The 25503-nt window shown below is 42.6% G+C and overlaps 1 long non-coding RNA gene across 1 annotated transcript in view; it reads left to right on the forward strand.

Annotated features, from left to right (window-relative positions):
• The first annotated feature begins 757 nt into the window (after positions 1 to 757).
• Positions 758 to 25503, forward strand: part of LOC130302987 (uncharacterized) — a 164497-nt gene continuing 139751 nt past the window's right edge. Inside the window, exons 1-3 of the long non-coding RNA XR_008853125.1 lie at positions 758 to 833; positions 12001 to 12060; positions 24021 to 24178. This is a non-coding gene — a long non-coding RNA (uncharacterized LOC130302987). The remainder of the gene's footprint in view (positions 834 to 12000; positions 12061 to 24020; positions 24179 to 25503) is intronic.

Consider the following 25503-nt stretch of genomic DNA (forward strand, 5'->3'; position numbering starts at 1 on the left):
TTTACCATTTGGTGTATCCGCACAGGAACATCAACCCTGTAAAAATCTTTGGGACACACCTTACCATCAAGACCTTCTTCAATACCACTATTAAACAGGCTCGAGGCACTGTCTCTGTCTTTCCTAGATACTAATGCTGACTGCAATCTCTGCTGGATCAATATGAACTCCTCTGTCCAAACATGCCTGGCCAGGAACAGTTCTTCTCCCCTGCACATCTGTTTACAGCTAGAGATTAGCAAATTTTTAAAAAATTTCATTCGGCTGATCGCCAAATAAAAAATAAAAAAATTGATTTGATCCTAATAAATTTGCGGCAAATTTTTATTATTAATGTTTATTAGTAATTTATTTTAATAATGTGTTTAAGTGGGGGTGTGTGTGTATGTGGGGGGGGGGGTGTTTCCCTTTTTTCTAAATGTTTTTACATTTTTAGGTAGTACTACTACTCCCAGCATGGAAAAGATTGTTCTATGATGGGAGTAGTAGTACCTCTGCTTAAAGACAGATCTCTCAGGGTGTCACTCCTGACACCCGCTGCGATTGTCCTGTATAATACACAGATGTGCCAGCTTCCTTGCATCTCTGTAATAGATAAATCCATTCATAAAAGAATACAAAGGCACACACCACGTACAATGTGACTTCTTCTTTATTGCTTGTAGCTAGACAGACAGGTATATGGTGGCACCATGCCGCATCCTGTGAGTAGACGCCAGTGGGCACTGAGTGGTTACAGCTATTTCTTTCCTTGCAGAACTTCAACAGACGATTTCCTCTGACTCGTGCTCCGTGTCTTGAATACCCTCCTCCTTTGGTGATGTGGAACACAGGTGAGTGGAAACAGTGATACAAATGTGAATATATAAATTAAATATACAACTTTTAGACAGTTCATTCATAAAGTACCAAAAATACAACATTCTAGAGGAAGACTCCCATATCTATTCTGTCATTTTCTTGCGCTCTTGTTCTTAGTATCCATTTAGCCTCACTTTTTCGTAACTTTTTAACAATATCCTGACCTCCTTCTGCATTAACTCTTTGTATACCCAGAAATGTTAATTTATCTGTACATCCATCATGTTCTGTATTGATGAGTTCTATTAATCTCGGTGAGCCTTTGCCAGTGGTAATAGATCAAATATGTTCTCCAAAGAGTACATTAACTGGTCTGATTGTACTGCCTATGTAATACCATTTACATTCGCATGTTATTGCATATACTACATTTTTAGTTCTACAACACATGACCTTGTTTAGGTGTCTATTCACTCCACCTATGGATACAGTTTTACCTGCCGGATAGCAAGCGCACCAATTACAGTGGCCACACTTCTAGTTACCTTTTACTTCAGTTTTCTTCAGCCAATTACTTTTATTATTACTTTCATCAGAGTAACGGCTTTTAACTAGGACGTCTTTCAATTTTTTTGGACGTTTAAATGTGATCATAGGCTTATGCAATCAAAGCGGATCTAATGTAGGGTCTCTTTACAGAATTCCCCAATGCGACAAGATGGATTTTTTAATGGTCTTTGCTAATAGACTGAGTTTGAAAGAAAATGAAATGCGGACAGATGTACTTACAGTGCCTTGTTTAAATCTAGTATGTTTTCTAGTGTGTATGTAATCTAGTGTGTGTGCTTTTTTCAATAGTGTCTTTCGATCAGTTTTTTGTACTCGTATGAATGCTTTTTCCAGTACATCTTTTGGGTAGCCTCTCACGGAGAGTCGCTCCATGAGGGCTGCAGCCTGTAAATCAAATTGATGATCTGAACTGTTAATGCGCTTCAACCACAACTGTTCTCTGTAGGTTATAGCTGTTCTAGTATGAACTGGGTGGTAACTTGAATGATGGGGGATGGTGTTCGTAGCTGTCGGTTTGCCGTATCCTATTGTTTGGAGATGGTCATTGTATAATATTACTTGGACATGAATTTCATGTTCATTTCATTTGTATTTAAAAAGGTGACAAACTGGTCAAATTCGTCCTGGGACCCATCTCACAGCATGAAGATGTGAAGAAATGTAGATAGCATCTTACATGCTTGAGGTATAGGTTCCCGGATGAAAAAACATACTTTTCTTCAAAATATTCTAGAAATAAATTTGCCATCGTGCATGCGACGGGCGTACTCATCGCTGTGCCACCTTTTTGCACAAACCATTTTTCATCACATTGAAACACATGGTTTTTAAAGATGAAATTTAAAGCCTCACAGATAAAATCCACAAGACCCTCACTTTTATTAGCTTTAAAATTTGTTTAATACATTTAATGGCTGTGTCCTGCGGGATGCGAGTGTATAAAGACTCTACATCAATAGAGGTAAGTATAAGGCCCTCAGTAACTGGAATGTCTTCCAGTGCAGGCAAAAATTCATTTGTGTCCTTCTCTAATGCAGGAAGTTGATCCAAAAGGGGACGTAACAGCCAGTCAATGTATTGTGACAGGGTTTCAGTTAATGAACCAACACCTGCCACAATGTGATGACCAGGAGGTGAAATGAGGGTTTTGTGGATTTTGGGTACGCAGTACCACTTTGCATTATTGAGATATAACGGTAAAAGTTTTTCTGCACATTTTTCTGAAATAATGCCTTTTTCTACCTGTGTGCGTAGTAGTGTTTGCAATCTGGACCATAATTTTTTTGTGGGATTGTGTGCCAGTTCAGTGTATATTTCTGTATCCTCTAACTGTCTTTTTGCTTTAGCTAGGTAATAAAATGTATTCAATATAACAGTGTTCCCACCCTTGTCAGCTTTTTTTTAATTATAAGATTGTCTTGTTTTTTTTAAACTATTCTAATGCCTGTATCCCGAAATCACTAAGGTTTTGTACAGCTTTAGGGTATAGAATAGCCCTGATGCCATCTAACACCTTAAGTTGGAATAGATCCAGACTCCCCCCCCCCCCCCCCCCCCCCGGTTGAAGGGGTGGCGAAAATCTGGATCTATTCCCCCCCCCCCCCACAAAATGTGAAAACACCATCATTTGTTCCTCCATTCCACTAGAGTCACCACCTCCAAGTTCAATCAAAGTGGTGAGACATTATTTTACAACTTTTGTACCCTCCCTAATTGCAGTAAAACCCAGGGGTCCTATATTTATAGGGATTTCTCCTTCTTTTTTGCTTATTTCTTTTTTATTTCCAAGATTTTCCTGCACAGCAAAAAAAATATTCTGATTTAATTTGCGTATGCCTTTGAAGAGATCAATTTTGAAATCCTCGAAACTGAAATCTTCAGCTAGGCAGAAATTGAGGCCCCTGGATAATAGCAGCATTACACTATCATCAAGTATGACACTAGACAAATTAACTTCTGCCGGTGCTTCTTTATTGCTCGCAGATTCCTGTGGGAGAGAAAATGTCTCTTCTTTTGGTGCCAAGACACACGTTTGCGTTTTTTCTTTTCCTTTTCATTGTCTTGCATTTTTTCTTCCTCGTCCTTTTCCTTGTTTTTTTTACTGTCGATCACTATAATCCAGTTCGCTTATTTCATCTGAAGTGCTGGAGTCACCATCTGTGGTCCAGAATTCTGACACTGTTTTTTCTTTTTCTTTTTTCCTTTTTCATTCGGACCGTGATAACGTTGTCCTGTTTGTGTCTGATACTGTTTATTGTTATGATTTTTTCTTTTCTGCTTTATTCTCTCCCTCCACTGATAATGGCAATTAGGCAGCGCCTTCTCCTGTCTGATTTTTTGTTTCTGCATATCTCTGCAAATAAAAACACATGATAGTTAACCCCTAATCTACCGCCATATGTGAAGGATGGGGTTTTTGTTTTAAGTCCCATGCCAGGATATAGGACTTCTGGTGCCTTACTTCACAAGCTCCGCTCTGCATCTCCTGTTGAATGCGTCAGTCATTGGCAGGCCACACCCTCCCTGCATTCAATGCCCCATCTTTTGGGCACTTGTGGTCTGCTGCAGGCATCCCCCACTGTATGCATTTTATGCTGGACAGTTGCCCTTAGCAATGGACCACAAGCGCAGGATCTGCTCCCCCAGCATAAATGCACAACTGCATTTGGGGTTGAGCATTTCCTGCCATTTGAAACCACATTTTCTCTTGTTGTTCATGCTCCATCTTGCAAAGACAGTCCTACCCTTTAAGCCACTTCCTTTTTATTTTTAGCTTACAATATCTTTACCACAATTCAGCCCCACCTGAGGACGAGATGTGAGGATTAGAAATGAGGATTAGATATGAGGACAGGATATGGGGATGGGATATAAGGACAATATATGAGGTCGGGATATGAGGACGGGATATGAGGACTGAATATGAGGATGGGATATTGGTATGGGATATGCGGTCGGGATCTGAAGACTGGATATGAGGATGTTATATGCGGTCGAGATATGAAGATGGGATATGAGGATGGGATATGGGTCAGGATATGGGGAGGGGATATAGGGGCAGGATATGAGGTTGGAATATGAGGTCGGGATATGGGGATGGATATGAGGTCAAGATATGAGGACAAAATATGAGGACAGGATATGAGATTGGAATATGAAGAGGGGATTTGGGGTAGGGCTATCAAGGAGAAGATATGTGGTCAGGATTTAAGGACGGGATATGAGGACAAACGTTTCCTCCTTTGTTGCTTTTCCTCCCCCACAAGGATAAGGTAGGAAAAACCAGGCAGCGCCGGGTACTCAGCTAGTATATATGTAAAAATCAATGTCTGTGTGGCTAAAGATATTAACATGAAACTTGGTACACAAGTTATTAATATGTCAACAACAAACATAGGATAGGCAATTTAACCCTTACCAAAAGAGCACATCTGCTGCTGTTCTAGACAAATACAGTTTTTAGCGTAGTGAATCGTATTGTACTCCCCTTATATACGCTCTAAGTATGTGAGGCAGAGAAGTGCCAGGACTTGCACAGAGGAGTGTCAGAGGCCTAAATCCTTCAGGCAGAGGTCGCAGCAGACTAGGGGCGAGTGGCAGCAGGAGTCGCAGCGAGAGGCCTCAGCCCCGTTATCAGCTAGTGGTCGTGTCTCGACCAGCAACCCATCTGCCACCGTCGATTGGTTAACAGGATCATCCACTTCATCACAAGTGACATCTGACACTTGTGGGTTCCTCAGACACAACCCTCAGTTGTCATGGCCCGGGAGCATTTATTTTGTTCTATGCTGTTCCCTCTCCTACAGAAGTATCTTATGCTGTGGGTTCAGCTCCACTATTCACTGAGGACGATCTAATAGAGGATAGTCAGCAGCTACTGCCTGAAGCAGACACTGTTGAGGAACCTGAGGAGGACATCAGTGATGTGCAGACACTTGTTGATGATGATGAGGAAGCCGATCACAATTGGGAGCCGGGTGCAGAAGGGGCTTCATCATCATCAGGAGAAGAGAGTTGCAGGTTGCCCGTGAGGCAGCAGCAAGGCGGTAGCATGGTTGGCAGTCAACATGATGGCAGAAGTGGAAATTCTGGACCCAAACGTGCCCGGGGGAGACCACCTGCTTTGCGGCAGCCAATCTTCCCGGGAGGTAGTGGAAAAGGGGTTCCTGGAGATGGCGGCAGTAGCAATCAATTAGTGTGGACTGTTGATGGGAAAATCAGCTACTCGGCGGTGTGGCAGTTTTTCATCAAACATCTGGAGGAGGTTCAAAAAGCCACATGCAGGATATGTCAGCAGAAGGTGAAGCATGGCCAAGGTCCCAATGTTGGCACCACAGCCCTGCGTCAACATATGCTTCGCCACCATAAAGCGGCCTGGGAGAACCGTGGCTACAATGTAGTGGTCCCGTCTGCTGCATCATCCAGCCAATACTCCACCACCTCAGCCGAAGTGAGCTGTGTGTCATACCCTCCCTCCTGTCGCTCCAGATGCTCCTACTCCTCCCACTTTTAGTCAGCCATTCCACTGACAATCCATCCGCGAAGCCATGTCCAATAGACAACAGTAATCGCCCACTCATCCAATGGCGCAGAAGCTGAATGTGCTCCTGTCTAAGTTACTGGTGCTGCAGTCCTTAGCATTTCAAGTGGTGGACTCTGCACCTTTCAGAGAACTGATGGCTTGTGCCGAGCCGTGGTGGAGAGTGAAAAGCAATCATTTCTTTGCGAAGAAGGCTGTACCAGCCCTACCCAATTTTGTGGAAGAGAAGGTGGTCCAGTCCTTGAGCCTGCAGGTGTGTACCAAAGTACACAATACATACACCAAAGGGACAATACATTTCCTTTACGGCTCACTGGGTGAATGTGGTTCCTGCAGAGCCACAACCCCAACTTGGAGAGGCCACACCGCTTCCTCCTCCACGCTGTCACACCGTTGGTCCTATGACAGTGTGCGACTCTGCCTCCTCATCCTCCACCATGTCCTCAGCCTCCACTGAGTGCCTAGACTAGTCTCAGTGGCCCTTCAGCATACCATGTGTGCAGGGTAAGGCAGTGTCACGCTTTTCTTCACATGGTTTGCCTTGGCGAAAAGAGTTACACAGTGGAGGAACTGCTAAAATTTATTCATCAAGAAATTGCTGCATGGCTTACCCAACAAAAACGGGAAATTGGAACTATGGTGACCGACAATGGGAAGAACATCATGGCCGCGCTTCGACAAGGAAGGGTGAGCCATGCGCCCTGCATGGCATACATGTTAAATCTGGTTGTCAAGCAGTTCCTGAAGTGTTCCCCCCATTTGCAAGACATCCTAACAATGGGAAGGCAACTTTGCATGCACTTCAGCCACTCGTACACCACAAAGTACACCCTCCTTGAGCTGCAGCATCAGAATGGCATTCCCCAACATAGTCTGATTTGTGACATTGCCACACATTGGAATTCCACCCTCCATATGTTGGAACGACTATACGAACAGAGAAAAGCCATCACCGATTTCCTGATGATCCAAGCGATAGGGGTACCCGACGCTCAGGACCCAATGCTCAGTTCTGCCCCCCTCTGGCTGCACAGACTACATTTTGGTTTTCAGCTCTTTTTTTTAGCCAGGGAAATCTTTCAGTGGTCTGAGTGGCCGCCATCTTGCTGTGTGCATTTAGTTGTGTAAATTTAAAATTGTATATTCAGTGTAACTTCAAAGTGAACCAGTGGCAGCCTTACGTGACACTTGCCGTTTGCTCAGGCCCTTGAGGAAGCTACATTTTCAGTAAGTCGCCAGGATTACGGGATGAACGATGTCATTCCACTGCTTCATTTCCAACAAGAAGTGTTGGAAATGATGATTAGCCAGGGCAATGAAGATGTTGCGCCTACATCTCACGGTCACATGAGCCCTGTGGGGGCTGAACTGGGGGAGGAGAAGGAATATGAGGGGCACAGTGGAGCATAGTTTAGGTTTTATGAGATGGGTGGTGCTTGTAGTCTTCTGACATGAGAGGAGGAGCATGATCAACTAAAGGAGCTAGAGGGTTATGAGGAATGTGAGACAGAGGACCCAGACACACTCTGGCAGTATGCAGTGGAGATGGAGGCAGGGAGTCCCTCCGAGTCACTTGCACAAATGGCACGATGCATGCTCAGTTGCTTGCGTAGTGACTGCCGAATTGTCAACATTTGGCAGCGGGATGACTTCTGGGTCTCATCCTTATTGGACCCTTGCTTCCGCCACAAAATGGGTGCCTTTTTTACACCCACTGAGAGGGAGGACAAACTGACCTACTGCAGAGAAATCCTACGTAGTCAGTTGATTGATGCCTATCGGCGCCATCGTCCATCCACTCGCAGGTCTTACTGGGGGGGCCCGCTGCACTCACCTTCCACTGCCATGGCTGCTGGGGAGGGGTGGGGTGGCAGGAGCAGTTCCAGCTCCATTAGCAGCACCTTGAGTCTACAGACGCTGATGAGTACCTTCCTTCACCCACATAGTGAAGCAAATCTTCATCAGCAGGTAGACCTGGAGCAGGATCTGAACCAGCAGGTGGTGGCATACCTTGACATGGCCATGCCATCAAACCTTGAAGATCATAATAATTCCCAAAGGAAGAAAAGGACGGCACTTGGCAGTGTAGATGCAATGTTTTGTATTCACTGGTAAACATCAGCAGGTGTAGGGGTACAGAGAGGGAGCAGACAAATGGAACAACGCCATTGGGAGGAACCAGTAGAAGCGGTGTGCTACCGTGAAACGGTGTTGTTCCATTTGTTTGCTCCCTCTCGGTACCCCTACACCTGCTGATGTTTACCAGTGAATAAAAAACATTGCATCTACGCTGCGAAGTGCCATCCTTTACTTCCTTTGGGAATTATCGTGCATGTACCTACAACCTTGTGGATTGAGCACCGCTGAAAGTGGATTACTTTAGCAGCTGAGTGTGCCAGGCGTGTTTCCTGTTGTTTCCAAGTCCGGATCAGAACAGGTAGTGCCGACCCCTACCTTTTTTTGCTTGCAAACCTTGAAGATCCGCTGGACTTCTGAGAAGCCAAACTTGATTTATGGCCGCAACTGGCAGAGTTTGCCCCTGCCAGTAGTGTGCCATCAGAGAGGGTGTTTAGTGTGGCAGGGGCCATAGTCACCCCAAGGAGGACTCATATGTCCAAAAATGTGAATAGACCTTTGTGAAGATGAATCAGGCATGGATCAGCCAGGATTTCTACCCACCAATGCCAGATGTGTCAAAGTAAATTGACCATGGTGCTACACCAACACGTCACAAATATGGATAGTGCCAAACAAGTCACTGCTCCCCATTTGCAAACATTCCAGCCACCTTCATCACTGGGTACTGGTATTGTCACCCACCGCACAACTCTGTCACTGGGTCACTTTCAGGACTCCTGATGCTGCTGCCACCTCCAGGCTGTTTCATTCAGACACTATTTTGTTTCCTTATGGTTCTGCCAACTCCAGGCTATGCCATTAAGCCACTATATGGTCTCCTCATGCTTCGGCCAACTCCAGGCTGTACCATTCAGACACTATATTGGCTCGTTATTATTTTTCCACCTCCAGACTGTGTCATTCAGCCAGTATATTGTTTTCTGATGCTGCTGGGACTGTCTTGGATATTAACTACCATTTTTTATGGTAGCTCTAGCAAACATACATGCTCAATGGAGATTTCAGTATTGATCTTTTAATGTTAGAGGGTGTGAAGCCCTCTTATGTACGCAATCTGCCGCCTGATCCAGGCTGTGTGTTTCAGGAAATACTTGGCTTACTGATGCTGCTGGGCCTGTGCCTAAATTCTTTTGATGTTAGCACTAGCTAACATACATCTTCTATACAGATTTCAATATTCACCTCTTCATGTTAGGGGTTATTAGACCCCTTGTGTACTTCTGCCTCTGCCTGATCCAGGCTGTGTGTTTCAGCAACTATATATGGTTTAGTGATGATGCTGGGCCTGTGCCTAAATTTTTTTGATGTTAGGACTAGCTAACATACATCTTCTATACAGATTTCAACGTTAACATTTTAATGTTAGGGGTTGTGAAGCCCTCTTGTAAACTCATGCTGATGCCTGCTCCAGGCTGTGTTTTTCAGGAACTACTGTGCTCAGTGATGGGTTTGGGCCTTAAATTATTTGATGATAGCACAAGGTAACATAGCTCTTCAATAGAGATTTCAATATTGATCTTTCAATCTTAGGGGTTATGAAACCTTCTTGTGTACTGCTGATGCCTGACTGTGTGTTTCAGGAACTTCTTGGCTTACTGATGCTGCTGGGCTTGTGCCTTAATTTTTTGGATGTTAGTACTAGTTTACATTTACGCTTCATTGAGATTTCAACATTTATCTTTCAATCTTAGGGGTTATGAAACCCTCTTGTGTACTCCTTACTCCTGCTGCTGACTGCTCCTGCCTGAGTCATTCAGCAACTGATGCTGCTGGGCTTGGGCCTTACATTTTTGGATGTAAGCACAAGCTAACATGTATCTTCAATAGAGATTGCAACATTCACCTTTTAATGTTAGGGGTTGTGAATCCCTCTTGTGTACTCATGCTGCTGCCTGCTCCTGTATGTGTCATATAGCAACTACATGGTTTAGGGATGCTGCTGAGCCTAGGACATTACCTAAATATGTTTATGGTAGCACTAGGTACCATACATCTTCAAATGAAATTTCAAAATTCCTCTTTTATTATTAGAGATTGTGAGGCCCTATTGTCTCCTCATCTGCCGCCAACTCCAGGCTGTGCCATTCAGACACTATATGGTCTCCTCATGCTTCAGCCACCTCCAGGCTGTGTCATTCAGACACTATATGTGGCTATCCTTGAGTTACTCTCCCAGCATTATTGCCATGTTGATACCAGACCAGTAATAAAAGGAATATTGCCAAAGACTAGAAGAAACAGGGAACTTTGGATACTGATCACCGGCTGTTGGAATTGACTGACTATCCCAGATGGTAGATTTACCATTCTGAAGTTGCTCAGTTCCAGTAGGCTTTAAGTCGTTTATTCTTTTGTGTGGTTCTTCAATTGCAGAATTAAGTTGTATCATGTTTTCCTGTTCCTCCGATGAGCTAATGTCACTGGAACACACAATACTCATATTGTCATCTAATGAAGGATCCTTTTCTTTAGAGAACATATCTATCATTTTATTATTTTGAAGTCAGGTGGTTTTCTGATAATTTCTGATTTTGTATTCTGGGACACAGAATTTTGTAATCTGGGACACAGAAAAAAATAAGTATTTTTAAGCGTACTGTAGCACATTTTTATGCCCTCATTAGTGCATACTACATACCTACATCTAAGTAGTGTACTATTTTGTACCTGTTAATCTGTCAAGGGTCTATATACTGTGAAAGGACAGTCAATAGTACACATCTGCTGCTGTTCTAGACAAATATTGTTGTAAGCGTTGTGAAGCTTATTGTACATCCCTCATACACGGAATAAGTATGTCAGGCAGAGTAGTGAAATATCAATTACGAAATCCATGATATCAATTTCAAAAATTAAAAAATCATAGATTTCAATGGTCTCGTCCTGCTGCTGCCAACTCCAGGCTGTGCCATTCAGACACTATGTGGTCTCCTCATGCTTCAGCCAACTCCAGGCTGTGTCGTTCAGCCAATATATGGTTTACTGATGCTGCTGGCCTGGGAATAAAAAACAATGTTATGGTAGCACTAGCCACAGAAAAGCTTCAGTTTAAATTTCAAACTTCGTAATTTTTTTCTTAGGGATTGTGAAGCTCTGGGGTCTCCTCATGCTTCAGCCAACTCCAGGCTGTGTCATTCAGGCAATATATGGTTTAATGATGCTGCTGGACCTGGGAATAAAAACTATTGTTATGGTAGCACTAGCTAGCCAAAATCTTCAATTTAAATTTCAAACTTTGCCTTTTTTTCTTAGGGATTGTGAAGCAATGGGGTTTCCTCATGCTTCAGCCAACTCCAGGCTTTGCCATTCAGACACTATATGGTCTCCTCCTACTGATGACACCTCCAAACTCTGTCATTGTGCTGCCATATGACATGTGACTCCTTGTTAGATGAGGTCCTTTGTTTTCAATTTCAATTTCAAAATCCTCAATTTCAATATTTTAAATTTAAAATTCTTAAATTTCAATGGTCTCCTCATGATTCAGCCACCTCCAGGCTGTGTCATTCAGCCACTATATGGTCTCCTCGTGCTGCCACAAACTCCAGGCAGTCATTCAGCCACTATATGGTCTCCTCATACTGATGCCATCTCCAGGCTCTTTCATAGTTCCTTGTGATATGTGACTCCTTGTTTGATTTGATCCTTTGTGCCCTTACACCGGGGCCCGGGACACTAAAACTTGTGAGTTAAAAGTTCCACTTCAAAATCCTCAATTTCAATTTCAAAATCTTGGATTTCAATTTAAAATTCTTATATTTCAATGGTCTCCTCATGCTTTTGCCAACTCCAGGCTGTGTCATTCAGGCAATATATGGCAATCCAGGCTGTGTCATTCAGGCAATTACTGATGCTGCTGGGCTTAAGTCTGGGAATAAAAATTTTGTTATAATAACACTAACTACCCAAAATCTTTGGTTTAAAATTCAAACTTCGTCTTTTTTTCTTAGGGATTGTTAATGCCCTGGTGTCTACTCATGCTGCTGCCAACTCCAGGATGTGCCATTCAGGTAATATATGATTTACTGATGCTGCTGGGACTGGGTCTGGGAATAAAAAAATTGTTAAGGTAGCACAAGCTACCCAAAGTCTTCAGTTTAAATTTCAGAATTCATCTTATAATCTTAGGGATTGTGAAGGCCTAGTGTCTACTCATGCTGCTGCCAACTCCTGGCTGTGCCATTCAGCCACTATATGGTCTCCTCATGCTGCCAACACCTCCACGCTGTGTCATTCAGCCACTATATGGTCTCCTCATGCTTCAGCCTCATCCAAGCTGTGTCATTCAGCCACTATATGGTCTCCTCATGCTGCCAACACCTCCATGCTGAGTCATTCAGCCATGTGTAAAACCGCCAACAGCCGCCTCTGAGTGCCCCATGCTACCTTGATTATCTTACCGGAGGAGTAGCCCGAGATGGGAGCCGATTGGCCAGAACATGAGCGGTGAGTGCAAGACCTGTCTTCTCTTTGTTTTGTACATTATTTACAAATCTATTTAACTTTCTGGCTCCAGTTGATTAAAAAAAAAAGAAACGTTTTCCACCGGAGTACCCCTTTAAAGACCTCGGTCAAGAGGGGAGATAAAGACTCCTTAAAGGTCTTGTACCACTCAGATGTTATGCCATCCGGACCTGGCAACTTCTTAGGGGCGAGCCCCTCAACCGCCAGACTCACTTTCTCTTGCCTGATTTCCTCAGCCAAAATGTCAAGAGAGGGGTTTACCCCTGGTCCAGGAACAGTTTATGCCAGAAAACCCGACATCATGTCCTGATCTAGATCCTTCCTTCGCAAGAGGTGTGAGTAGAAGAAGAGGCCTCCTTGTCTTTGGCACTTTTTTTATTTTGACTGATCCATTATTGGGAGCAGGAGGAGATGTTTTCAAGGATGGAGTACCGTTTTGACAAGTCAATCGGGGGGGGGGGGGGGGGTGCGATAGGCTGCTGCTTGGCACCCGGTCCGCAGCGCGGGGCTTTACAGAGGGCACCGACCTCTTCTTCCCCTATTAATTGTCCTTCACTTTTGGCCTCTCTTCCCTCTCCTCATCCACACTTTCATATTGGAAGGAATCGGAAAGAACGGCCCCATTGCCTTCCTCTTTAGACATTCTCCTCATCTCCTCATCCAGAACGTCATCCTCCAGGGCCTCAGCAAATACAGGACTAACCTAGGGAGCAGGAACAGAAGCCCCCTTAAGTTTCCCACCCCTCCTACATCATCCTCCCTCCTTGGCTTAGTGGGATCTTTCCTCCTCACTGACCCTGTTGCCCCCTCCCCCGCGCTCGTGCCCTCTGCAGCTGGGGCAACATTACCACTCTCCCCGGCTGAAGCGACAGTCGCACGGGCAAAAGTGCTAGGACAACAAAGAATCGGGTGTCCTAAGGCACCACACAGGTGGCACCTGATCTGCCTACAGGAGGTGGCAAGATGACCTACCCCACCACATAAAGCACAGACCTGTACAGTACAGGCTGCACTAAAGTGGGTGGGGCTGTTGCATCTGTGACAGACCTTGAGCTGCCCTTGGTAGAAGACCTGTATCCTGTCTCTTCAAAGAAAAGCAGCTGAAGGGATGTGGGCAACAGAGCTCCCAGAACATTTTAATTTGACGGAAAATGTCCAGGCCCCCGACCAGATCCCATACTAATCCAAATTCTTTTTAGGCATGTCCGTCACATCGCCGTATCTCCCGAGCAAGGTCATGATATCATAGCAAGAAAGTGACTCGTTACAAGTCAAAACTGTCACTTTCTTGATCAGGTTCTGTCGTGACACAGCCTTTACGGCAAAATCATGCCAGCTGGGCTCACTCTTCACCACCTCATAATTTGACCAGAAGAGCTCCAGCCCCTCTGGCCGAATGAAGCTGATGTCGAATTCAGAGGTACCGTAGGGGTGAATCAGGGCAAAAATAGCCCTTGCCCTGAATTCTATCTTGAGGAGGAGCTCAGCCACCTTAAGCCGAGGTGGGTAAGCATCTTTGCCCCTCCAAACCAAGCTGACCACACTCCGACGGCCACTCTCCAGCCCGGGTGTTGGGAGGGACCAGACCACCTCCCCATTCTGCTCTCGGAAGGCCCCCAAACCGTGTCTCTCTATCCAGAAGGACAGGTCAACCGAACCCCTCCTCTCTACCTGGATCGACCTGTCTCCCCTATGCAGAGCCTCCAGGAGACGTTGTTGCAAGTGACCATTCCCAGAGCCAGACCAAATAGGGACCCCCCAGATCCCCAGGCAGTGACACTGCATAGCTTCTTGGAGAAGCAACTGCCACCTGGGGTGCAGTCGGACCAGACCCCAAACCTGCACCCACATGAGAAGCCTCGCTAATCATTTTCTTCCTGGTGGCATCACAAACACCCCTCTCATTCACTCCACTAGCACCCCTCTCATTCACTCCACTACCACCTCTCTCATTCACTCCACTAGCACCCCTCTCATTCGCTCCACTAGCACCCCAAATGTAGAGGAAACTCCGTAGGGCCAATGCCAGCTGCCCAGGCACTCCCCCCCTCACAGAGAAGCACCCTGCAGCATCAGAATAACTGCCAGAAACCTTACCAAGGGGATCACCCCCAAGCGGGTAATGCCATGACCAGCACTACTTTTCTTACCCATTGCAACAGACTCTGCTTGATCTTCTCCCACCGACCGGAATGTTGGCTGTAGCAGGCTGGTCTCCCCACCTGTCAGCCCAGAATGGGAAGTGGAGACTCCCTGGACTCTATGCAGGATGCCCTTCCCAGGATGCTGCCGTATTCCTGGGAAGAGGCTTGGTGGAAACTATGCTGGCTCTGGCCTGGTTCCTTGAAGTCTGGAGCTCTTAGTAACACACAACCTCCCTCTAGCAGTTGGAGCTGGAGTTACCGCAGCTGCTCGCACCAGACTTGCCTTCCAATTGGTCCTCAAAAAAGGATTTGAAATTTGCTCATTCCAATTACCAGGCTCTGTCATTGTGCCGCCATGTGATCTCCTCATGCTGCTCTCACATTAAACTTGTGAATCTATTCAAAAGCTTCAATTAAAATTTAAAAAAAAATCTATGTAATCTTTTCAAGACTGAGGCCCTATGGTCTTGTCATCATATATTACCTCTGGAATTACCACAAGAGTCCAATGAAACAGGTTGGAGCGATAAAAATGAACCATGACTGATTAAATGAAACATTTGCAGTTCCACACAGAGTAAGACAGTTGGGGGGGGGGGTGGATAGCTCACCTCGCAGCGGACCGCCAGCTCGATCCTCACCAAAATGAATCCTCGAAAAAATTTAGAGGTTTACTCTGGTTGAAAACTTTTGAATTTTATATCAACTGGCTCCAGAAAGTTAAACAGATTTGTAAATTTCTTCTTTTAAAAAATCTTAATCCTTTCAATAATTATCAGCTGCTGAAGTTGAGTTGTTGTTTTCTATCTGGCAACAGTGCTCTCTGCTGACATCTCTTCTTGTCTCGGGAACTGCACAGAGTAGAGTCGCTATGGGGATTTGCTTCTAAACTGGGCGGTTCCCGAGACACGTGTCATCAGAGAGCACCTAGAGAGAAAAGAACAACTCAACTTCATCAGCTCATAAGTACTGAAAGGATTAAGATTTTTTATAGAAGTAATTTACAAATCTGAAGAAAAGGAAAAAAAGGGGTGCAAGTGCAGCTCACAATTAATGTGTAGACACTGCCTGAGGTCAACAGGGCATGCAACTATACCACAGCTGCAAAAAATAACAAAATATGTATAGAAAAAATATTGCCCGGACCTTCCAAGGTAGTGTGATTTGATTGAATAAACAATAGATAACTGGGTCGTACTCCAATAATAATTCAATGGTTATTTATTTAAAATGTATAGTGCATTACTCCTCACAGGGCCCTTGTGAGAAAAAACACATATGATAGATATACAAAATTAGATATACAAGATTAAACGATCTTGAAATGTAAAAATATTATAAAAATATAATAAAAGTATATCACTGGCATATAAAATAGCTCTATATAGACGAATTCATATAACGTCTTTAGGGTATTGTAAAGGTATGGTATAAATGTCCTTTTGTGTGGCAATTATAAATCAAAGTGGATACTCTGTTACCGGTCCTGAGTGATGTGGCTCTGTCAGCTCCCGTGCCCGGATAGCGGTCAGCGGTCTTAGATAGTGCTGTGGCTTTAACTCTCAAGGTCCAGGTGTTATGCGGTAGTGGTCGTCCCAGGCTGGTGGCACTGGCAGGCGCCGATGGTGAATTCGCCGGGAGGCCGTGCGCTAGCAAGCGCCGATGGAAGATTTGTCAGGAGACCAAGCGCTGGCAGGCGCTGATGGTATCGATCTCCTCACCGCTGGACTTGGAAGCCGGAGACTACATGCTGGGTAGATGGAGCTTGCCTCGTGTAGATGGCGTGTGACGTCAGCTTGAGCCGGAGCTGACCAGGTAAAATCAGGACCGGACACTAGTCTAGATCGACTAATGCGTAGGAGATCCACAATGTGATGAATTTGCTCCGTGAGCTAGAGCTTAAGTTCATGGAGAGCATAAATGCCAGTGAGCAAGATTAGTGCATAAGACTAGACGCGTTTCAGGGTTCTCAAATACGACCCTTTCCTCAGTAGTCATGATGGTTAAAAACAATGCTTGTCTATTTATAGGAGTACGAATCCCATGATTCAACAGTATTCTAAGTGATAACAAAAACATGAAATGGATAATCAAAAGGAATTGCCTAGAGAGCAAAAGTAAATGATTGTGTGTGTGAATACCGTCAGAAGACGGGAAATGGACATATTGGATTACGTGTATGGGTGAAACTGACTAAACTATTTGTAGGATTGCAATGGAATATCTTTCCCACAATTGCAATAAAAGTAAACATTATTAATAGAATGGAAATGTAAATAAAACATAAAAATAAAAATAAAAGTGAGGGTAAAATTAAAAATAAAAATAAAAATAAAGATAAAAAATAAAATAAAAATATAAAGATAAAAAATAAAAAAAAAATGAAAAAGAGATTAGATAGAATTAAATGAAAACTAAAAGGTAAATAAATGAATTAATGATAATAAAATAAATATAAAAATGGAAATAAAAAATAATAAAAAATAAATAAAAATATAAGTGCGAAATAAAAGAAAATGTGATGAAGTGAAAATAAAATGTATAGGTAAGATGTCATTGTAGAGGATGGAGTCAGTTCATGGGGCACCCCCCCAAAACACTACAGGGGTGATCCCATGGGCCAAGTGCATCCCCTACAAAAATCCAAATAGTTCAAAACTGGAGTTGAGTCCCCCTGGTTCTAAAGTTGCAAATTCAAAGATCTTCTTACTTTCAGCCTTGGACATCTTAAGCAGATAACTGCCACCACGCCAATCTTGTTTGACTAATTGGAAACCAGTGAAGGAGAGAGAAGACATATCGCTGTTGTGGATGGTAGAAAAGTGAGCTGATAACGGATGTTTTAAGTTTTTATTTTTGATGTTATTGAGGTGTTCAGCTATCCTCATCTTAAGGGCCCTTTTGGTACGACCCACATACTGCTTTTTACAGCCGCATTCGATTATATATAGTACACCTTTTGAATTACAGGTAATTAACTCTTCTATTTTCCATTTGAACGTGTTAATTTTAGAACAGATCTCTAGAACTTTTTTGGGGCCCTTAATTTTTATACAATTAGCACATGTTCCACACCTCACAAATCCCTTTGTGTTTAACCAGGTAGTGTTCTGTTTCCTTGGGGGAGCTTTTATGGATGGTGCAACGGTAAGGCCCAAATTTGGGGCCCGAGTATATACTATCGGGGGACGTGATGGTAAGAGTGCCCCCACCTCACGGTCTTGTTGTAGCAAATGCCAGTGTTTCCGTATTATTTTTTCTACTTTTTTATAAGAATTATTAAAGGGAATTACCAATTTTCCTCCAAAATCGGCTTCTTTTTTTTTCCCTAGTGTTTTCAAAAAAAGTGGTTCTGTCTAATAGTTTAATATTTTCAAGAGATTGTTCCAGGAGCTGATCGGGATAGTGTTTCTCCTTAAATTGATTTGTAAGGAGGTTGGCCTCGACCAAAAATTGGTCATCTGAGGTACAATTTCTTTTTAACCTTCGATATTGTCCCTTTGGGACGTTCATTAGCCACCTAGGTAGGTGGCAACTCGAAAACCCTATATAGCTATTTTTAGCCGTTGGTTTATAATAAGTCTTGCAAGTAAGACCATCCCGATCAGCGCTGATGACAATATCCAAAAAATTGATGGATTCCCTGCTAATTGTGGATGTGAAGTGTAAATTATAATCTTGTGTGTTTAAACCTAAGATAAAGTGCTCTAAACTAATCTTGTCACCCTCCCAGATTAAAATAATATCATCGATGTACCGCTTCCAGAGCACCAGGCCTGCGCCAAGATGGGGTATGATGTTACTTTCCTCCCAAGCTGCCATAAAGAGATTGGCATAACTTGGCGCAAACCTGGTGCCCATAGCGGTACCAATTAATTGTAAATAATAATCCCCTTCAAAATAAAAATAATTATGTGTCAAAATAAATCGGATGGCTGAAGTGATAAAATTAATCTGTGATAATTTAATGTGCCCATGTTTCAAAAAGTGTTCGACTGCTGCTATCCCTAAGTCATGTCGAATAATCGTATAAAGTGAAGAAACGTCCAAAGTGGCTAATATGTATTTATTGGACCACTCAAATTTTTCAATGATGTCAACAACTTGAGTGGTGTCCTTAAGGTATGTGTGAGTTTTTTGCACAAATGGTTGAAGAAATCTGTCTACATATTGGGACAGGTTCGAGTTGATTGAGCCTATCCCTGACACAATGGGACGCCCAGGGGGATTGATCAGGCACTTATGTGTCTTCGGGAGACAGTAAAAAATCGGCAAGCGGTCTAGGGTCCCTATTATAAATTGATGTTCCTTCTCATTGAGGATACCATCTTCCACTGCCTCCAAAAATAAAAACTTAAAACATCCGTTATCAGCTCACTTTTCTACCATCCACAACAGCGATATGTCTTCTCTCTCCTTCACTGGTTTCCAATTAGTCAAACAAGATTGGCGTGGTGGCAGTTATCTGCTTAAGATGTCCAAGGCTGAAAGTAAGAAGATCTTTGAATTTGCAACTTTAGAACCAGGGGGACTCAACTCCAGTTTTGAACTATTTGGATTTTTGTAGGGGATGCACTTGGCCCATGGGATCACCCCTGTAGTGTTTTGGGGGGGTGCCCCATGAACTGACTCCATCCTCTACAATGACATCTTACCTATACATTTTATTTTCACTTCATCACATTTTCTTTTATTTCGCACTTATATTTTTATTTATTTTTATTATTTTTTATTTCCATTTTTATATTTATTTTATTATCATTGATTCATTTATTTACCTTTTAGTTTTCATTTAATTCTATCTAATCTCTTTTTCATTTTTTTTTATTTTTTATCTTTATATTTTTATTTTATTTTTTATCTTTATTTTTATTTTTAATTTTACCCTCACTTTTATTTTTATTTTTATGTTTTATTTACATTTCCATTCTATTAATAATGTTTACTTTTATTGCAATTGTGGGAAAGATATTCAATTGCAATCCTACAAATAGTTTAGTCAGTTTCACCCATACACGTAATCCAATATGTCCATTTCCCGTCTTCTGACGGTATTCACACACACAATCATTTACTTTTGCTCTCTAGGCAATTCCTTTTGATTATCCATTTCATGTTTTTGTTATCACTTAGAATACTGTTGAATCATGGGATTCGTACTCCTATAAATAGACAAGCATTGTTTTTAACCATCATGACTACTGAGGAAAGGGTCGTGTTTGAGAACCCTGAAACGCGTCTAGTCTTATGCACTAATCTTGCTCACTGGCATTTATGCTCTCCATGAACTTAAGCTCTAGCTCACGGAGCAAATTCATCACATTGTGGATCTCCTACGCATTAGTCGATCTAGACTAGTGTCCGGTCCTGATTTTACCTGGTCAGCTCCGGCTCAAGCTGACGTCACACGCCATCTACACGAGGCAAGCTCCATCTACCCAGCGTGTAGTCTCCGGCTTCCAAGTCCAGCGGTGAGGAGATCGATACCATCAGCGCCTGCCAGCGCTTGGTCTCCTGACAAATCTTCCATCGGCGCTTGCTAGCGCACGGCCTCCCGGCGAATTCACCATCGGCGCCTGCCAGTGCCACCAGCCTGGGACGACCACTACCGCATAACACCTGGACCTTGAGAGTTAAAGCCACAGCACTATCTAAGACCGCTGACCGCTATCCGGGCACGGGAGCTGACAGAGCCACATCACTCAGGACCGGTAACAGAGTATCCACTTTGATTTATAATTGCCACACAAAAGGACATTTATACCATACCTTTACAATACCCTAAAGACGTTATATGAATTCGTCTATATAGAGCTATTTTATATGCCAGTGATATACTTTTATTATATTTTTATAATATTTTTACATTTCAAGATCGTTTAATCTTGTATATCTAATTTTGTATATCTATCATATGTGTTTTTTCTCACAAGGGCCCTGTGAGGAGTAATGCACTATACATTTTAAATAAATAACCATTGAATTATTATTGGAGTACGACCCAGTTATCTATTGTTTATTCAATCAAATCACACTACCTTGGAAGGTCCGGGCAATATTTTTTCTAATTTACAAATCTGTTTAACTTTCTGGAGCCAGTTGATATATGACAAAAAAGTTTTGTTTCCTGGATAACCCCTTTAAAAAGTGCACAGCCTAAATGTTTGTCTGGCAGGTTCTGTAGAAACGAGTTGTGGTTGATGGTCTGAGCCGGAGGGAGAAGAAAAGGGAAAGTGACCAAGATCAGAGAAGACATCACCTGATACAACTGTATTTAATCACTAATACGGTCTCCAGTGCCTGTGTATAGTCGGGTCACCACTATAGGGTCCCTCTATGGGGGAATATTATGTATGGGATATAGAGTGGTGTTATTGGTGATACTGCTCTGTGTAAAGTGATGTAATTGGTGATATTGGTGATATTGGTCTGTGTATAGTAGGGTTATTGGTGATATTGGTCTGTGTATAGTGGTTTTATTAAGTATAAGTTTGGTAGCATTTTCCCATCACTACATGGGGGTAATGGTAGTGGTCATGGTATGGTGTGGCAGAATTATTTGTTCCTTGTATAGTGGTGGTATTGGTGATACTGGTCTGTGAATAGTGGCGTTTATTTAGTATCGTATCAGTATGACAGTATTATCCCGTCACTATATGGTGGTAATGGTAGTGGTCATGGTGCATTACAATTATTTGGTGATAATGGTCTCTGTATATATATATATATATATATATATATATATATATATTTTTTTTTTTTTTAATTTTTTTATTTTTTTTATTTTATAACAGTATTAGTCAGTGCAATAGTATTACGTCGTCCTGGTGTGGAGGTATTTATTTAAGTGAACATTTCTGATGAGCAATGATGCAGACACTATATGCATCACCATTTTCATACATTTACAGGCAATACAAAATATTCTGTATTGCCTGGGTGCTTCCAACCCTTGCTACATCAGTGATGGGGAAGGTGGGGGGGGGGGGAGATGGGGTAACCAAAATGCCTTGTGTAGACAAAAATCTTTGCACCAGCCCTGAGTATATATTGGAAAAAAATGCAACTTGGATCCAAGGATTGCAAATACAAACATGGACTTCTTTAATCCAACCTACATACAAAAATTATTAGACAGCTGTAACAGCTATGACTCATTTCTAGCGCCTAGGCACCCTTAGTCTCAACCATGACTAAGGGTGCCAAGGCGCAAGAAACATGTCAGTGTTAATGATGTCCTCCAATTTTGGTATGTCTACACAAGTTGATAAAAGAAGTCTGTGTGTTTACTTGCAATTGCTTGATCCAAGTTGCATTTTTTCCATGATGTTTACCATGATTTTTCTATGATGTTCACAACTAAACCATGGGAATAATAAAATGTTATTAATATTCCCAAAATTAGCAATAAAAAAACACTTTTAAAGCACCAGTTCATATCTAAAAGAAATAAAACTGAGAAGAAAAAAAGAAAGTAAGACAGAAAGAAAGAAAAATGTATTCAAAATATATTCCTTTTTTATTAGAGTTCAGAAAATGTTAAATCAATACAAAGACACCTGACCATTTTAACTTGCTTATTCATCTAGTCATCATGTTCTCACTCAATATTTTATGATAACTAAAATATGTGAAGCTCTCTAACAGCACTCCTGAAATAATTAGCAACATGCTGTCTCTGTGGCACATTCATTGCACTCTGACATGATACAGATAACATGCGACAAATTGATCAGTCTGTTCTCTAATAAAGAAGACCAATTAAACGCATTAGTTACAGCATCCTACATGTCTTTCCTGTTTAAAAATCTTAAATATAGAATAATGTTCTAAGTGCTTTTGCTGTGCATTAATATTAATTGTCTGAATCATATTAAAATATTTCATCAAATTATGGAAAATACATTTTAATCTGAATGTGTTCCTATCCATAAAATACATTTTAATTGTTTCCAGCATCACAGTAAAATGTTTAAATAGTTTAACACACTTCACCTTTGTTTCAATTAAGCAAATAAATGGTGTTTTTATGTTTGGTTTAAAAGGGATTTAAAGCTTATACTTTATTGTGACTTTTATTGTAATGATATCATATGAAACTTCACGATATGCGCAAGCAATAAGGCAGAACCTGGTCACAATTATTTTACAACTATTTAACGGTTGACATAGTAAGTATGACTATATCCCTTACTTTTGTATGTCTTAATATATACCATAATGCAGTGGGTTATTAAATCCCAGCACTGACAGCATAGGGGTTCACTGGCCAGCACTGTGACCTTATCTAAGTCTTTAACATATTAAACCCCTAAGGACAATTGACCTAAATGTACATCCTGGTGCGCTGGTATTTAACGTATCAGGACGTACATTTAAGTCTTGCACATGAAATGAGCACAGGAGCTGCGCTTGCGTCATGCATAGCATGCTATCAGAAGCCAGGGACCAGCTGGTAATGGCAAACATCAGTGATTGTTCTGATGCCCACCATTAAAGGGGTACTCTGCCCCTAGACATCTTATCCCCTATCTAAAGGATAGATCATATCTGATCGCGGGGGTCCGATGGGACCCCCTGCAATCTCCCTGCAGCATCCAGCATTCCTTTAGAACAATGTCTGCCGTGCCAGAGGCTCATGACATCATGGACACACCCTCAATGCAAGTCTATGCATCATGAGGGGGGGGCGTGGCAATGGCGTGACTCCAGAGCCACATCGCTAGTCATCAGGTTCGGAGCAAATTTCGCTCAGCGCAGGATGACTGGGGTGCCACAGCAGAGATCACGGGGGGTCCCAGTGGCGGGAGTCCCATGATTAGACATCTTATCCCATATCCTTTGTATAAGGGATAAGATGTCTAGGAGCAGAGTACCCCTTCAATCTTTCAGAGGCTGTGATCAATACTGATCAAAGCATCTGCGGCATTGGAGGTGCTGAAGGAAACTGATCAGACTACCCACGGCGAATTGGGGACATAAAAATGTAAAGTAAAAAAAAAACTGTTTTTAATAAAAATGTAAATAGGCCCTTCCCCCCAAAAAATAAAAATATATTTTTTCCATTTGACAAAAAAATACAAGAACGAAACATATTGAGTATTACAGTACATTATACATTGCTATTGAAAAAGGGGTCTCCCTGAAACGCGTCTAGCCAGTATACCCAAGTCATACAGACCACCTACTGCAAGTTCAACTACCCTTATTCACAACAGTTGGAACCCCTAAAAACAGGACCACTGTTCAGACGTGCGCACTGAGCCACGAGGACGCCGACCGGTAATACCACTGCTTGTTTGAATACTGCCATCTGCCCGCATCCACTCACCACCTCCTTTACCTCATTTCCACCACCACAGCCGTACGAATTTCCGTGCCATATCAGGAGGATACCCGGACATCGGGATTCACTGCGCAGACTTCAATATCGAGCCGGTAGCCCAGTCGTAGCAGCCTGCAAGACGGAGCCTAGATCCAACAAGGCTACCATCCCGGGACCTCCAACGCTAGCGGTGCGGTGAGTGGTGCAGAGCACCAAACATCTTCTTCTCTTCTGTGGATTACTGTCAAACTATGCGCAAACAGATACTTTGAAACTTTGATCCTTTGAAACATTGATATCTTGTTACAGTGAATGACTGGTCAAATAACTAACTACTACATGAACTATTCCTATGCAATTGAGGTGGCTTTTATACGGACTATTTATATTTTTTCAATTTACTTTATTTTAATCTAATTTTAGTGTAATATATTTTACGCATTACTATATATATATATATATATATATATATATATATATATATATGTACATGAATATGTACATATGTGTGTATGTATATACTTTCTAAACCTAGTCCATAGCAAGGGCCCTGCTTGGACTACCTCTAATATTGTACTGTATTTTATCTATTAATAAATACCATTTGCTGTTACAACTACTCTTATATATGTTTTAAACATACCGTATTTTTCGCCGTATAAGACGCACTTTTTCTTCCCATTATATGGCGAATACACACCTATCAAGGTGGTCCCTGCGGCCATCAACGGCCGGGACCCGCGGCTAATACAGGACATTCCCGATCGTGGTGATGCCCTATATTAACCCTTCAGATGCAGCAATCAAAGCTGACTGCCGCATCTGAAGCGAAAGTGAAACTAACTCGGCTGCACCGGGAGGGACCTTACCTGTCTCCTCGGTGTCTCCTCCGTGCCGGGATCCCCTGCATGGCCGGCGCTCTCCTTCGTCGTCATCACGTCGTCGCACACGCCGCCCCGTCATCCAATAGGAGTGACGTGCGTAGCGACGTGATGGCGGCGACGGAGAGCGAGGATACCGGGCAGCAGAGACGTTACGGAGCGACGGGGACATCCCAGGGACGTGGCGACAGCGATGGAGGGCGACATCCAGGGCAGCGTTGATGAGCATTGACTGGTCCGGAGCGGCGGGGACACGTGAGTATTACCTCCTATTCAGTGGTCTTCAACCTGCGGAACCTCCAGATGTTGCAAAACTACAACTCCTGGAATGCCCAGACAGCCAACGGCTGTCCGGGCATGCTGGGAGTTGTAGTTTTGCAACATCTGGAGGTCCGCTGGTTGAAGATCACTGTGACCTATACTTTACATTGTATTCTAGATTTTCCTCATTTAAAATAGGGTGCGTCTTATATGCCAGAGTGTCCTATAGGGCGAAAAATATGGTACATATATATATATATATATATATATATATATATATATATATATATATATATCTTGAGGTCTGTAGCCAATATTTTACTATTTAATTGCTTTCAATTTTCATTCTGATTCTGAGATTGTTTTTCGTGACATATT

This window comes from Hyla sarda, chromosome 1, assembly GCF_029499605.1.
Source record: "Hyla sarda isolate aHylSar1 chromosome 1, aHylSar1.hap1, whole genome shotgun sequence".
NCBI lineage: Eukaryota > Metazoa > Chordata > Amphibia > Anura > Hylidae > Hyla > Hyla sarda.